This window comes from Rhipicephalus sanguineus, chromosome 6 (assembly GCF_013339695.2).
Source record: "Rhipicephalus sanguineus isolate Rsan-2018 chromosome 6, BIME_Rsan_1.4, whole genome shotgun sequence".
NCBI classification, from domain to species: domain Eukaryota; kingdom Metazoa; phylum Arthropoda; class Arachnida; order Ixodida; family Ixodidae; genus Rhipicephalus; species Rhipicephalus sanguineus.
In genome coordinates this window covers 77,650,730-77,664,726 of record NC_051181.1, presented here as the reverse complement: position 1 = coordinate 77,664,726, position 13,997 = coordinate 77,650,730, and positions in this window count along the sequence as shown.

The window sequence follows — 13,997 nt, the reverse complement described above, 5'->3', positions numbered from 1 at the left end:
GCAAATGTTTATTATGCTGGGCTTGAAAATGTAAAGTAAATAAAGAATCCCCGATCATCTACCGTTATCTATTTAGGTCGACGATTTGCTGAAAACCATTCACAATGAAGTAAAAATCCGATTGCTCGACTATGCTTGTGTTATTTTAAAAAAAAAGATTGCCGGTGAACATAAAAATGCTTTACAAGAAATTTTAAGCATATTTGACTAACCTTTGTACATGTAAAGTCAGAACGCTATGACTATCTCAATTGAAGAAGGACGTTGATTTCTTGCCAGATTTCGGCTGACTGTCAGGTGATGTCAAGTGATGTCAGGTGATGTGATGTCAGGTGATGTCAGGTGATGTCAGGTGGTGTGCGCAGTCATATACGCGCCACATTTTTCTCAAAGAAAAAGTACATTCGCCGTAACGTCAGCGCTCGTACCGTTTTTATGTCTCTCTTGTAGTCGTTTGTTCGTGCTGCACAGTATCTTTGAGAATCGGGGCGTACTTCTGACCAAAAAGGAAAGTTTTGAAAGTCTTCATCGAATTTGTATGAAATCGATTTTCCCTCTGTTTTACAACACAAACGTTAGTATCGGGAAACCTTGTTTTTTTTTTTTACTTTTCAATGTTTCGCCGGATTTTGATCAATTTGATTTTGGGACCATTTTCGGCCTTTGGAAGTCTGGTAATTTTACACTTTTCAAAGTGTCATCCAATTTTTCAAGTCTTCATCGAATATGGATGAAATCAATTTTCCCTCTGTTTTACAACACCAAAGCTAGTATCGGGAAATATTCTTTTTATTTTTTTTTTACTTTTCAATGTTTCGTCGGATTTTGGTCAATTTGATTTCGGGATCACTTTCGGCCTAATAGTAAGCCTATAGCCTTTGGAAGTCTGGTAATTTTAGACTTTTCAAAGTTTCATCCAATTTGTATGAAATTGATTGTGTGCCTATTTTCGGTCCTAATTGGTAAGATTATAGCCTTCCTAAATCTTGTAGTTTGCAATTTTGCACGCCTTCATCGAATTTGGATAAATCGATTTTCCCTCCATTTTAGGACACAAAGGTTAATCATGCGACCTATTGTATTTTTATTTTTATTTTTGCTTTTCAATTTTTCGTCAAATTTTGACCATTTTCGCCCTAAAGGAAATCCTATAGCCTCTGGAAGTCTTGTATTTTTCGATTTTTCAACGTTTCGTCGAATTTGGATGAAATCGATTTTGGATCCACTTTCGGCCTGAACAGTAAGCCATAGACTCTGGAAGTCTTGTATTTTTCGATTTTTCAGTTCCGTCGAATTTAATGAAATCGATCTGGGACCACTTCGGGATAAACAGTACGCCTTTGGAAGTCTTGTATTTTCGATTTCTCAAAGTTTCGTCGAATTTGGATGAAATCTACCTGCGACCGATTTCGTACTAAATAGTAGCCTTGGAAGTCTTGTATTTTCGATTTAGTCTTATATTTTTCGATTTTTCAGTTTCGTCAAATTTGTATGAAATTGATTTTGGGTCCACTTTCGGCTAAATACTAAGCCTATAGACCTTTTCACAGACGGCTCCCTGGGCGCCGCCATAATCCTCTCTGGGCTACGCTAAATAGGCGTGACCCCCCAAAAATGCAATGTGGAGGCTGTGACCTCGGCCTTTGTACTCCCGCGCGCAGCCCAGCATGGCGGCGTTTTTTTTTCTCTCCAGTGAAGAGGTCTATAGCCTTTGAAAGTCTTGTATTTTTCGACTTTTCATCGAATTTCGATGAAATCGATCTTGGGTCCAAATACCCTTGGAAGTCTTATATTTTTCGAGTTTTGAAAGTTTCGTTGTAATCAGATGAAATCGATCTAGGACTACTCTCGGCCTAAATAGTAAGCCCATAGCCTTTGGAAGTCTTGTATTTTTTTGATTTTTGAAAGTTTCGTCGAATTTGGTTGAAATTGATCTGGGACCACATTCAGCAAATAGTAAGCTTTGGAAGTCTTGCATTCTTCGATTTTTGAAAGTATCCTCGAATTGGGATGAAATCGGTCTGGGACCACATTCGGCATAAATGTGATGTGCTTGAACGAGAATGTGGTACCCACATTGAAATGATTTTGGCGAATGGCCGGTACGATGGTTAGACCTATAGCGCCATACCGCCTTCGGAAGTCTTGAATTTTTCAATTTCTCAAGTTTTCGTCTTAATCAGATGATATCGATCTAGGACCATTTTCGGATGAAAGAGTAAGCCAATAGCTTTTGGGAGTCTTGTATTTTTCGATTTTTCAACGTTTCGTCGAATTTGGATGAAATCGAGTTTGGCTCCACTTTCGTCCTAAATAGTAAGCCTATACCCTTTGGAAGTCTGGTAATTTTACACTTTTCAAAGTGTCATCCCAATTTTCAAATCTTCATCGAATATGGATGAAATCGATTTTCCCTCTGTTTTACAACACCAAAGTTAGTCTCGGGAAATATTCTTTTTAATTTTTTTTTACTTTTCAATGTTTCGTCGGATTTTGATCAATTGATTTCGGGATCACTTTCGGCCTAATAGTAAGCCTATAGCCTTTGGAAGTCTGGTTATTTTAGACTTTTCAAAGTTTCATCCAATTTGTATGAAATTGATTGTGTGTCTATTTTCGGTCCTAATTGGTAAGATTATAGCCTTCCTAAATCTTGTAGTTTGCAATTTTGCACGCCTTCATCGAATTTGGATAAATCGATTTTCCCTCCATTTTAGGACACAAAGGTTAATCATGCGAACATTGTATTTTTATTTTTATTTTTGCTTTTCAATTTTTCGTCAAATTTTGACCATTTTCGCCCTCAAGGAAATCCTATAGCCTCTGGAAGTATTGTATTTTTTTTATTTTTCAACGTGTCGTCGAATTTGGATGAAATCGATTTTGGATCCACTTTCGGCCTGAACAGTAAGCCTATAGACTCTGAAAGTCTTGTATTTTTCGATTTTTGAGTGTCGTCGAATTTGAATGAAATCTATCTGGGACCTTTTTCGGGATAAACAGTACGCCTTTGGAAGTCTTGTATTTTCGATTTCTCAAAGTTTCGTCGAATTTGGATGAAATCTACCTGGGACCGATTTCGTACTAAATAGTAGCCTTGGAAGTCTTGTATTTTCGATTTAGTCTTATATTTTTCGATTTTTCAAAGTTTCGTCAAATTTGGATGAAATCGATTTTGGGTCCACTTTCGGCTAAATACTAAGCCTTTGGAAGTCTTGTATTTTTCGACTTTTCTAAGTTTCATCGAATTTCGATGAAATCGATCTTGGGTCCAAATACCCTTGGAAGTCTTATATTTTTCGATTTTTCAAAGTTTCGTTGTAATCAGATAAAATCGATCTGGGACCACTTTCGGCCTAAATATTAAGCCCATAGCCTTTGGAAATCTTGTATTTATCGATTTTTCAAATTTTCCTCGAATTTGGATGAAATCGATCTGACATTCGGCCTAAATGGAAAGCCTTTGGAAGTCTTGTATTTTTCGATTTTTGAAAGTTTCGTCGAATTTGGTTGAAATCGATCTGGGACCACATTCATCAAATAGTAAGCCTTTGGAAGTCGTGTATTTTTTGTTTTTTGAAAATTTCGTCGAATTTGGTTGAAATGAATCTGGGACCATATTCAGCCTAAATAGTAAGCCTTTGGAAGTCTTGTATTTCTCGATTTTTGAAAGTTTCGTCGAATTTGGATGAAATCGATCTGGGACCACATTCGGCCTAAGTAGTAAGCCTACAGCCTTTGGAAGTCTTGCATTTTTCGATTTTTGAAAGTATCCTCGAATTTGGATGAAATCGGTCTGGGACCACATTCGGCATAAATAGATAGCCTTTGGAACTCTTGCATTTTTCGATCTTTGAAAGTTTCCTCGAATTTGGATGAAATCGATCTGGAACCACATGCGGCCTAAATAGTAAGCCTATTCTACGCGAGATCGGGCTGTAGGTGGCAGCACCGTCGCCGCGTTTGTGTGGATAGGCGATCGGCGGCGCGTATACAAACGCACGCAGCGGCGCTTCGCCGTAGGCGGTTTGAGTCGATTGTCGGCGAATAAAGCGCGTTGACTACAGCGTAACGATGATGTATACGCCCTCCATTGCCACATGAATGCATGAAACCGTCCTAACCTACCTATTAAGTGAGAGAGAAGTGCAATCCGCCAATCAATGGGGTACTGGCCTTCGGTCACGTGTTTTCACTGTGCTCGATGTTTTTTCTTGGTTTATTTGCACGTGTTTAAATTCTTTGCATATACCACAATATAAACAGTGCTGCGCGACTCAGCCAACGAAGTATGCACTTCTTGCTCTAGCGGCTACAAAGAAAGAGAGCCTGTATTTCTGCGCAATTAGATAAAATAGAACTTTGTGCACTCTGCTTTTCTGTTTGCATGAATACGCGTGCTGCTGTAGAAATGCGTGGCTTCAGGTCTTTTTTACCGCTAACCATCATCTGCAGACGCTAATTCATGCTTTGCGGTATCACAACGATTTCCAAATCGCCAACACATCACGAGATGGTGTCGCCGAAATTTTGCATTCACACCTCGACATTTAGTTTTTTTGTTTCATTTAGGACGACGCCAAACGCACTATGTGATGTGCTTGAACGAGAATGTGGTACCAACATTGAAATGATTTTGGCGAATGGACGGTACGATGGTTAGACCTATAGCGCCATACCGACACGGGCATGTACTCACTTATTAGGGCACGTACAAATCTCGTAAGGCGAAATGCTTATGTATATCGTGTAGGCTTACGTACAAGCATTTGATACTGTGCTAGCACAATGGAATAAGCTGTAATCTGAGGGCGTGCATGAAGTACGCACACATGCGAACATGGTGTGGCTAGCAGACGACGCAAGGAGCCATCCGCACCACGGGGTTTCGTTCGCTCGCCGCTAGGTACCGACTCTGCTCGATCTCGCGGCCATATTTTGGCAGTCTTGTATTTTTTCGATTTTTCAAAGTTTCCTTGAATTTCGATCAAATCGATCTGGGACCATATCGGCCTAAACAGTAAGCCTAGATCCTTTGAAAGTCTTGCATTTTTCGAGTTTTGAAAGTTTCGTCGAATTTGGATGAAATCGATCTGGGACCACATTCGGCCTCAATAGTAAATTCGGCCTAAATTGCCATTCGGTCTAATAGCCTTTGGAAGTCTTGCATTTTTTTATTTTTCAAAGTTTAGTCGATATTGAATGAAAACGATTTTGGGTCCACTTTCGGCTAAATATTAAGCCTTTGGACGTCTAGTATTTTACGATTTTTCAAAGTTTCGTCGAATTTGGATGAAATCGATCTGGGACCACATTCGGCCTGAATAGTAAGCCTATGGCCTTCGGAAGTCTTGAATTTTTCGATTTCTCAAGGTTTCGTCATAATCAGATGATATCGACCTGGGACCATTTTCGGCTGAAAGAGTAAGCCTATAGCTTTTGGAAGTCTCGTATTTTTCGATTTTTCAAAGTTTCGCCGAACTTGGATGAAGTGCTTAGATTTAGGTGCACGTTAAAGAACCCCTGGTGGTCGAAATTTCCGGAGCCCTCCCCTACGGTGTCTCTCATAATGAAATCGTGGTGTGGGACGTTAAATCCCAACAGTTATTATTATTAATTTGGATGAAATCAATTTTGAGTCCATTTCCGGCCTAAATATTAAGCTTACTTCCTTTGCAAATGTCGTACTTTTCGATTTTTTCGGAGGTCCCGCTAGCTTAGCCAATCGCGTTCAGCTTCTGCCACTTTTGGACCACAAAAGGTTCTCACTCGCTCACTCGATTTTTCGGAATTTCGCCGGATTTCGACGAAATGGCGCTATTTAGTTTCTCTATTTTCCAATCTTTTCTTCGATTTTCCTCAAATTTATTATAGGGGTACCTTCCACGTAGAGTTGAGGCTTTTGACTTGCCTTTTTGGTAAAACATGTATCTATGATTTCTTTTATCGTAATGCGTGGATATGTCGAAAAGTCGAAAAATACAAGAGTTATAAAGGATATAGCATTAAGCTTTCGTCATTAATTACACCAAAATATTTTTGAAGTGGCACTTGCAGCTAGGCTTGGACATACAACCCTAGCATTAATTTTAAGATTATGCGCGGCAATAATGTACAGACCAACTTGCAAGCGCTGTTCGTTGTGCCGTTCCAGGAGCGAGTCGCTAAGGCGTTAAGCTCGAGACCGAAAGGGCGGTGGTTCGAATCCAGGGGAGGGTATCGCTACAAAAAAAAAAAAGAGTAAGGCTTCATATCCTTGGAATTCCTAATGGATGCGATTGTGGCAGGAGGGTTCCTGGAATAAGGGAACCTCGCAACTCGCGGCTACGCTAGGCGGGCTTTGCGGGCTATTTTAGCGGACTGTGTAATTATAGACAAGTGCTTGCTATCCATACTGTCGGAATTCTGTCCAAACGCATTCGCTTTTCTCGTTAAGAAATACAAAAGAAACACGCTGCCCAGGCCCGTAGCCAGGGGGGGGGGGTGCCCAGGCCCCTCCCCCCGCCTTCTAGTACACTGTACCATAGGCATAGGCGTGCGCAAAGTTCCCCATTAGGGGGGGGGGCAAAGGGTCGTCGCAGCGCCCCCCCCTTTTTAAGTCAATGTATGGGGCAGATTTTGCGCCTCCCTCTTAGGGGATTAGGGGGGGCTACCGCCCCCCTTCCCCCCCCCCCCTGTGCGCACGCCTATGACCATAGGCGTGCGCAGGGTTCCCCATTAGGAGGTGCAAAGTTTCGTTGTAGCATCCCCTCCCCCCCCCCCCCCCCCCCCCCCCGCGTTGGACGAGCCCAAAAGACAACACGCTGCACAGCGGATAAAAAAAAAGATGGAGCGGTGACGTGTTTCTCACAATGGCCCGCCTTTAGTCCCTAGTTAACCGGCAGTAAAGACGATAAGTAAACAATTCTTGGAATGCAACATTAGGGGCCTTCGGCCGCCATTATGGTTCAAAACCTTCGTGGCCATAACTGAGTAAACGTATCGCGCAGACTTTGAGCCCCCGCCTTGGTGATCAGGGGGGGGGGGCATTTGTAGCAAAAAACTACAAGAAAATCCATGCCGATTCCTCACTAAGTAAAAAGCTGCCTGCTTCAGCTTTGTGCTGCAAAAGTGTGGATGCCAAACGTTCCTTTCGTAAACATTCCGCCACGTTGCGGGATTCCGCGGAATTGATATTCCTTGTATGTATGCGGTCATAAAAGCAATGATATAAAAATTGCCAATTAATGTAGGCATCATTACGCGTTAAGCCAACGCTGTGACGTCACTAAACTACGCTGACCGATCAGGGAGCAATACGTGAATTTAGCGGGCAGAGAGAATGCATCATCAGACAATTCTTGAAGTTTCAGTGGAACCTATTTCTGTGTACCGCATTACAATCAGCTATATTTTTATCGCGTAGAGCAATGCACTTCAGTGTAATTGTGAATAATTCCGCTTGACTGTTTTTTTCGGCGCTTACGAACCCTCCGTGATAGCTTAGGTGTTGCGCTAACACGAGGGTTCAATAACTGGCCACAGCGGCAATGTTTCATAGCGGCGAAATGCATAAGTTCCCACGTGTGTACTTAGATATAAGTGCACATTAAATACCTCCAGGTGATCAAAATTATTCCACATTTCACTGCGAGATAGTTGGTATTTGATGGCCAAGATTGGTTTGAAGGCAGCGCCAAGTAACAACAACTTTATGAAACAAGACATGCAGCCCGACACTCGTTCAGCACAGATCTTTGTTGTTCTCATTTTCAAGCATTTTAATGTCCCTGAAATTAACAGTACAGGTATCGTTTGACAAAACAAACAGATTTCCTCAGTCCCTTTTGGATTATCAACGGGACTCTTCTGTGCTGTTTTCTACCAGTGACGAGTACGTGCCATTCAATGGATGAATAATGCAACAAAGTTAGCCCAAACACACCACCACGTAGCTAGTGTTACGACCAGTGTTGCTGTTTGGAACCCTCGCTACTTATCACTTCTCCAAGGGATTGGCCCAATGTGATACAGAAAGTGCAAGTTAGAGTCAAGAGGTTGGTTATATAACGAGGGAATGCAGCCCTTCCTCAACGTATGCAGTCACATTCCTGGTGATTGGCGGTGTTAATTGGCCACCCCTGACAGGGCAGGAAAGTAGGTCAAGCACAGATAGGAAGCGGAAGCAGGCTGCTGCAACAATGGTGGAATTCAGTGATGCTACCGAGGACTTCTGATTTGGAGCAATTTTTGGAGCAGCAAAATTTCCGTTTTGGAGCACTTTGGAGCAGCAAAATTTTCATCTTGGAGCACTTTGGAGCAGATAATTTAACTGGGAGCACTTTGGAGCAGCGAATTTTACATCCTGGAGGGCAATACAGAAGCATATTACATTAACATTTAAGCACCTGAGTATTATTATGGGGCTCTTATGAAGGCTAGAAATATTTGATTCATTGCAAATCTCAAGGAAAAAAAATCATCTCAGGAGCATAGGCGTACGCACAGGGGGGGCAGGGGGGGGCGGCTGCCCCCTCCCCTAATCACCTAGGGGGGGGGGGCGAAATCTACCCCGTACATTGACCCTTGCGATAGCAATTATATGGACACTCTCGGCGGATTTTTGCCGTCGCCGTTGCCTTAATTTTCCGTATAAAGTACAAATTAATAACATCACCACGCGCATTCTAGCCGCGGGTAAAAGCTCGCGAGCGCTGGCGACGAACGCGGCTGAAGCGAAGATTAAACTAGCCGGCCGTCTGTCCCCGCCGCACGGACAGCGCATGAGATAACATCTTCCCGCGTGCGGGCCTGTCGTCGATTGCTCATCAGAGGGGAAACGCCCCGCCCGTCTTTCGTAAGGAGCATGAAGGGACGCCAGGGGAGCGGTAGGGGGGGGGGGGTACCGCATCGTTCGAAGGGCGCAGTCGCTTGCGCGCGCGCTATCTCGAGGCATCAGGAGACGGCTCGTAAACTTGCTGTGCTCTCAACGCTTACTTCGTGTTTAGAGAACTCAGAGCAAGAAAACGCTTCGGTTCCTGGAGGGGCCATATTCGCTTAAACCAGCGTTTTGTTCAGTTACGCGAGATCGGATCCAAAAGAGTTGGCGGCTAGTCTTACTTCGTTTCACAATACAATTTTTTGGTATCGCATTCATTGCTTCGCTCTTAAGCGAAAGTGAGTTTTTTTTAACCGTCAGCTATTGACCCCCGAGAGCGAGGGGCGGACGTGTAACATGGCGTAGCCGCTTCACTGTGGGCCGTCAGCGGCGGGCCCGCTACTGACAGCTGCGCATTTGCGGCTGCTCCGACCAGGAGATATTTTACTAATGAGATGACATTTTTAAAAAAGCAAGCAAAAAATTCGAATTGGAACCCTAGCACGCGAGCTCGAAAGGGCAGCGCCTTTTAGGGGGTATTTACCGCAGAGTGATTACAAACTCGGACGTGCTGGCGGAAGGAAATACGAAAAAGCTGTTCTGGATGAAGATCCACGGATAAAGTATATCTGAGGAAACATGTCAACGCGTTTCCACCGTTCGCGTGCTCTTCCATAAACGCGAAGCAAGGAAAATTCGATACTGTCCCATATATCTACTGCGAGCGATCCCTGATTTCATTCCGCGATGTCCGGAAACAGAAGTGACAGACATTTTAGCTGCACTCATGTAGTTATTACTGAACATTACTTTCCTTACGTGCCATGCGACGCTTGAAACGAGCTATCAGCAGCGTTTCTGGAACAGACGACGTCCGCCGATGAATCGCCGTCGCACTTTCTCGCTACCGATAGGCCTAGGCGTCACGAGCCTCTGCAGAGAGCGCGTTTTGCTGTCGAGCCGACTTGCAGAACAGAAGCTCCGTCAGCACCGTGCATGGCATCGTGGCTTACTCGGAACGCACGCGCGAGCGCTATTTATTCAGCGGAATAATTCTTGGTTCATGATTGCGCGACTTTATTGGCAGCCCCAAGATCGAGCTGCACATGTTCTGACGCGCCGGCGGTTCGATTGCTGGTGAATGGTGATAGACGCCTCCAAACCCGAGACTTTGGCAAATTTCGTCGATATTATCAGGATGGCGCAGTAAATACAATTTGGCGCACTTTGGCGCAGTTGGCGCAGGAGTGGAATCACTGTGGAATTAAAAGTGTAGTTTGGGAGAGTCTATTTCCAGATCAACAGGTAGGGATCACACACGTGAGCAGAACACCATCCCTCACCCCAGTGACGCGGGCCAACCAGTCACTTTGCAAAAAAAGTACAGTAAAAGCTCGTTAATTCGGAAAATCGGACAATGCGAACGTGTTCATCTGGTCCTGGTACAGGGGCGTAGCCAGAAATTTTTTTCGGGGGGGGGGGGGGGGTTCAACCATACTTTATGTATGTTCGTGCGTGCGTTTGTATGTGTGCGTGTATACATACGCAAGCAAAACTGAAAAATTTCGGGGGGGGGGAGGTTTGAACCCCCCCCCCCATGGCTACGCCCCTGTCCTGGTAAGACATATATACTTTGTTCAATGGCAAATGGCATCAAACTCTAGTTTAACTAATTCAGCCATATTTGGCCGCAATCCGGTTAATTCGGACGATCCTCGGAGCGCAACAAGTACTAAGCGCCGCAAATATGCGACGCGAAGCAGCGAAAACAGCGTTCGCGGACAGCCGAAATGGTCGAGGGCTTTCAGAAAGACGTGGTCGCCATTCACAAAAACTTTGTAAGTAATAAGGTATGGCTTCAGGCAAGTTTCGGCTTCATTTGAGCCGCGTTCACATCGTGAACGAAGACGCAAATGACGAAAATTGCGGCTTTTTCACTGCTCTTATGCAAAATAATTACTGGATTTACGTATTCCTCAAGAAAATGAAAGTGCATTGATGAAACAGCCATTTGTTAATTGTTTTCTTCATACTTTCGATAATTCGGTGTTCGGTTAATTCAAAGTGTTTTCGGTCCCGTGAAATCCGAATTACAGCGAGCTTTTACTGTAATACCCAGAACTACACTTCGGCTATGGGTCCAACCTCTTTTTGGTAACTTTGTATGCTCTAGGTCTGCAAATACAAGAATCGGAATTCGAATGCCAGGCCCTCGGTTCAAATTGTACAGTGGTGGTATGTCATGCGTACGTGATGCTCGGGTCACGTGACCCACAGTTGTTGAGGTGCAAATAGGCTCGCCCGGGGTGCTGTTGTGGACATTGTCGAATTCCGCCATTGGTCAACTCTGATTGGCCCGGAGGGCTGTTACGGCCTCTAGGATTTGCTTAAAATGTCGCCATTACGAAATTTGACAAGATGGCGGATTTTGAGTGTCCACGATGGAGTTTATCACACACAAGGTTGTTGTGCATGCCACATGTAGCACCTTGCATGGATGATGATTCACGCTGCCTTGTAGGGTTACTTTACCATGCAAAACAACTGGAAGTGTATTGTACCTAAGTATCAACAGCTTTGCCTTCCAACTGCTGCCTCGCGCCAGCTAGAGGAAACGTTGGCTATATGTGAAGACACAACGTACAAGTCAATACTGTATAGTCAGTACTGGTCTACGCAAGTCAAGCCATGAGATGAGTCAAAATTGGTTCAGTAACAGCAGCAAGGCAAGCCGAGCGACGACTCACACTGTGCCAGTATGTTAATGCGATCTCATGCAACTTAATGTCTAGCGTATGCAAGGCAGTTGCATACACTTATTGATTCCTACTCATTTTTTAAGTAACAATTTTTGAGTCAGGTAGAGAGAAAACCAGAAAGTGCTAACACTGCACTGCAATGTAACTCGCAGCAATGCAAGTACTTATGCTTTGAAAAGAAACGTTACTCACCGTAATCCTTCCTTCTGACAAGGGTAAAAAGGGGTTCTTTGTGCACACAGCCTGTGATTATACAGTAGTCTCTCAGTAAACGAAAAGCTCTTATTAAACGGAATTGCTGCTTAAGTGAAACAACTGCTCTGGCTATGAATGGTCTTGTACCTGAATAATGCAACCCCGTTCATCTCTTAGTAAATTAAACTCCTGTTAAATGGAACATATTTTCTTGGTCCCTTCAGGTTCCGTTTAACAAGCTGACTGTATTGTGAAGCCACTTACGACGTTCTAGTGCTTAAAAATGAAGGATTTCGCATCCCAGAGCTTAACCTGTGTTTGCTGTCACCTGACCTACATACGATAAACATTCAAAGACCACAGAATGTATTCTTTCAAATCATAAAGGGACCCTTAAACACTTCCCCAAGTAATCATCAAATGACTTCATCAAGTGGGGAAGTGGGTTTTTAAAAATCATCAAGATCCCGTTTACCAAATTTAATGAAACTGCAGTACTGTTTAGTCGTCTTTGCTATTCCAAATATGCAATTACTTTTCAAGTATAAATCCATTAGTTCCAAAGTTAATTAAAAATTAATTAGCATTGTTTTTGGGAACAATTTAGCAAGAACTACTCATCGAAATCTTGCTTTGGCACATAGCCGTATACTAGGGGACATAAGCTTCACAGTGGTAGGAATACTTTTTTGATATGCAAACTATTGACAATTACACAGCATATCAAAGCTTTCTGTTTGAAATGTGGGGCTAATCAATTGTTTAATGCATGGACAATTAAAAAAACATTAAAACTGAAATACAAAAATCTGCTCCTACCCTTGTGGGCAATATTCATGTAACTCAGTAATGCAATAAGAATTACGATTCTAGGTGCTTTGATTACTGGAAAACTGCTCTCGAAAGGTTGCAAAGAGTAAAAAATTCAGGTTTTGAGAAAATGCAGAAAAACAAATATAATGCCGATTTTGAACATTATGCAACACGATGTTAAAATTTTTTTGTTAGATGATTGGTAGCCACCAGGGATACAACCTGCCTGACTACTGCTGCAGCATACATCAATCAACAGCCTCATAGCATGAAAAGCTCCATTTTTGGGCTTTTTTTTTTTCATTTTGAATACAGCCTGTTTTTGTGGTTGTGCGTTTTGCACATTAGACTGCTGGCACCTGAGGCACACATGCGACCAACGATGAACGTCTATGTTAATGTTCGGCCACACATAACGAGAAGTGACGAGTTGCTGTGTGGCGCAAATGCCACGGTAAGCCAAAGAATGCAGGGCATCAAAGACCGCTCAACGGAATGGGAGATCCATCATGTCGACGTGTCACACTTGAGAGGCACGTCACAGTCAGGCAACAAGACATCAGCCAAGATGAGAGATGTGCCGAGCTTGTGTAGCAGCTGGAGCTCCTCATCATGCCTATGGACGGCAGTCATGGCTGTGAAGGCAGACAACCCGCCTGCCGCCCCGCACGCGCGCTCTCCTGCATCTACTAAACAACGCAATTCTGCGACTACAGCTGACACGTCTTCCAGCCCCTCCAAAACGGCTCGTCAGTATGTTACAAAAACGCTGTTTTCAAAAAACTGACTTTTTCATGATTTTACATCTTCAAAGACCAGTGTCCCCCCTTAAAGAAGTTTACTGCCTCAAGAATAGACTGTCATAAAAATTTTTGGAATCTGTCAAGTACAAGCGGAGTTACAGGGATTTGTTGCACGCTTTAAGAGCTTTCTCTCTCTTTTCGTACCAGCGAGCACACTGACAGCTATGCAGGGGGGATGGCAAGGGTTCATCAGTGCCCTTTATGACCTTGGGCACCTTTTTCTTCCTTGAACGCACAGCTTACTCTCGGTGTGATCACGAGCACTATCTAGCACTATAGAGTGCAGCACAGAAACATCGTGCCATCCCGCGGTGGCCGCGGTAACTCGGCAGCTCGCAATGCTCAAATCAGCCAATGGTCATGGATTGTGTTTATCCGACCGTGACATTCGATTAAGGCATCATTTTTCGAGAGAGGAGCAAGCGATTTCTAGCGAACTTTGAAAATTAATTGTAAGTTCCAGGCCATGTGCTGCGCTATAATGCTTGGCTGACATGTTCTCAGGAGCCTCAACTATTGACTGGCAGCATTTTTTGACCGTGCTCAAAAAGTGCCGAGGGCCCCTTTAAT